Source organism: Schistocerca gregaria, unplaced genomic scaffold (genome assembly GCF_023897955.1).
Source record: "Schistocerca gregaria isolate iqSchGreg1 unplaced genomic scaffold, iqSchGreg1.2 ptg001124l, whole genome shotgun sequence".
NCBI classification, from domain to species: domain Eukaryota; kingdom Metazoa; phylum Arthropoda; class Insecta; order Orthoptera; family Acrididae; genus Schistocerca; species Schistocerca gregaria.
Window position 1 is genome coordinate 9,428 of NW_026062458.1, and position 3,073 is coordinate 12,500.

At 52.6% G+C, this 3,073-nt stretch overlaps 1 non-coding gene across 1 annotated transcript in view; it reads left to right on the forward strand.

Moving 5' to 3' along the window:
• Positions 1 to 2,866: 2,866 nt before the first annotated feature.
• The window catches only part of LOC126328354 (small subunit ribosomal RNA), a 1,893-nt gene continuing 1,686 nt past the window's right edge, over positions 2,867 to 3,073 (forward strand). The window contains exon 1 of the ribosomal RNA XR_007561859.1: positions 2,867 to 3,073. This exon is cut by the window's right edge and continues 1,686 nt beyond it. This is a non-coding gene — a ribosomal RNA (small subunit ribosomal RNA).

Here is a 3,073-nt window from a genome sequence, read left to right on the forward strand (position 1 = left end):
CACCTTAACCTAAGTTACACTGCACCTTAACCTAAGTTACGCTGCACCTTAACCTAAGTTACGCTGCACCTTAACCTAAGTTACACTGCACCTTAACCTAACTTACACTGCACCTTAACCTAAGTTACACTGCACCTTAACCTAAGTTACACTGCACCTTAACCTAAGTTACACTGCACCTTAACCTAAGTTACACTGCACCTTAACCTAAGTTACACTGCACCTTAACCTAAGTTACACTGCACCTTAACCTAAGTTACACTGCACCTTAACCTAAGTTACACTGCACCTTAACCTAAGTTACACTGCACCTTAACCTAAGTTACACTGCACCTTAACCTAAGTTACACTGCACCTTAACCTAAGTTACACTGCACCTTAACCTAAGTTACACTGCACCTTAACCTAAGTTACACTGCACCTTAACCTAAGTTACACTGCACCTTAACCTAAGTTACACTGCACCTTAACCTAAGTTACACTGCACCTTAACCTAAGTTACACTGCACCTTAACCTAAGTTACACTGCACCTTAACCTAAGTTACACTGCACCTTAACCTAAGTTACACTGCACCTTAACCTAAGTTACACTGCACCTTAACCTAAGTTACACTGCACCTTAACCTAAGTTACACTGCACCTTAACCTAAGTTACACTGCACCTTAACCTAAGTTACACTGCACCTTAACCTAAGTTACACTGCACCTTAACCTAAGTTACACTGCACCTTAACCTAAGTTACACTGCACCTTAACCTAAGTTACACTGCACCTTAACCTAAGTTACACTGCACCTTAACCTAAGTTACACTGCACCTTAACCTAAGTTACACTGCACCTTAACCTAACTTACACTGCACCTTAACCTAACTTACACTGCACCTTAACCTAACTTACACTGCACCTTAACCTAACTTACACTGCACCTTAACCTAACTTACACTGCACCTTAACCTAACTTACACTGCACCTTAACCTAACTTACACTGCACCTTAACCTAACTTACACTGCACCTTAACCTAACTTACACTGCACCTTAACTGTCACATGTAACGTCACAGGAATGTAGCTTTGCCTAACAGCAACCCTCTGAACATAGTTCACTGCTTGGATCCTCTGGTGTCATGTGTATTTCTCGATGCCATGGTGCGTACCCTCACGTAAATGTCTTTCGAGTGTTGCGTACTTTCTACACAGTCCCGCTAACCACTGGAAGGGTGTAACGCTACAGAACGACTATCGCCCTCCCCTCCTGCCCTTCCAAGCTGGTCGGTCAGGCGTTTGTTTGTGAAATGAGCCTTGCAGCTGTTCAGTTGCATTCGGTTGTCGATGCAGTCAGTGTACGTTGTGGTACGGCCTGTGTGGACTGTCCGCTGATGTACGCGTAACCCACACTGATCATCCGTCGTTACGTACTGAGTGACATAATGTGGCACATGCTTGACCGTACACCGGCTGCGCCCTACAATGGCGAATCATAAGGGCCATATGTTGTGCACGATGCTACTTGTCTCGTCTCCCCATTACAGCGAGATTGCACTGTTTTACGCCGTACAGACATGTGGTAGGTACGGACGAAAGTATTGCATGTTGGCCCCCCTCCCTCTGCCGGGAATCAGCGTGAGCCGTCTGTTGATGTAGCGACGAGGGTTTTCCTATTTAATCGTATTGCCCCACACAACATGATACCACGGTGGACCGCGTTCCACATCTGCGACATGCTACAGAGGCCGGTTGACAGTCGACCGCGCAAGGGACATTGCACACGTGCGCGGACCATCTTCCACGTGTTCTCTCGTGTACATGCCGTAGTGTGTATGTGGGCTGATGTAGCGTGTCGTGACACATAACATGCAGGCATGCCAGAATCGTAGATTTCGCAAATGTAGATTGACGTATACGTTTGCTGCCAAAGATCCGCAAATGAACTGGAAATCAGTTGTTGAGCGGTTGTTCGCGCTGCAGGTGCATCGGTGATAGCGACGATCGGTACATCTGTGAACCGGTTGTTTCGGCGGTACCCGCCATGCCCCCGAACCTGAGTTGGCCATGTGGGTATGAAGCGATACGAGGCTGTGGCTTGGTGGGACAGTCCCCGGCCGGTGAGGGGGGGCCGCCCGGCGTGCTGGCCGCGCGCTGCGTGAGCGCACGCACTACAGCCGGCTGGTGGGGGGCGCCCAGTGGCAGGAGCGCCGGCCGACGGGCCCGGCTGGCGTCCCAGCTACGCGCCGGCGCACCCGGCGCGCGGCGCCAGGCGGCCAAAGTGGGTTCTGCCGAGCCCGGTGCGAAGCGCGGTGGACATCTGCAGTGTGCTGGTCCGATTGCGGACTGTGTGCGTTGAGGATGCGCCGCCGCCCGGCACTCGGCGTCGCGACGCCGTCTGCTGCTCGGTCGCCCCCGGCGGTTCTCGCAGGTGGTTTGTATCGCAGCTCTGCGGACGTGTTGGCGCGTGCGCTGTGCTGGGAGAGTTCGCTTCTGCACCCAAGTGGGGCTTTGCCCTTCTGTGGCGCTGGCGTTGGAGCTGCCGGTCACCGTAGGTGGCGCGTGTTGTTTCCCGCCGGCAATGCCACGACAGCACGCTCCCGGGCCTCTGTCGGCAGCGGCAAGCTCAGTTGGGAGCACGGGTGTTCGCACTGAAAGCGTCTACTCGCCTATCTCCGGGCGATTGCGCCTCTCTCGAACCCGACCAAGTACTTAGGACGGCGCTGCGCGCCGCCGGGACCTGAGAGGGTTTCGAGGTGTATCGTGCAGGGGAGCTCAGCCTCCTCCTGTTTGCAGAATAATTGAGCGGACGCTTGCGTGTTCGCGCGGGCCCTCGGGACACACTCCCGGGCGGCCGGCTGCTCAGCTCTCGTTGACGCAGCTCCCTGGTTGATCCTGCCAGTAGTCATATGCTTGTCTCAAAGATTAAGCCATGCATGTCTCAGTACAAGCCGCATTAAGGTGAAACCGCGAATGGCTCATTAAATCAGTTATGGTTCCTTAGATCGTACCCACGTTACTTGGATAACTGTGGTAATTCTAGAGCTAATACATGCAAACAGAGTCCCGACCAGAGATGGAAGGGACGC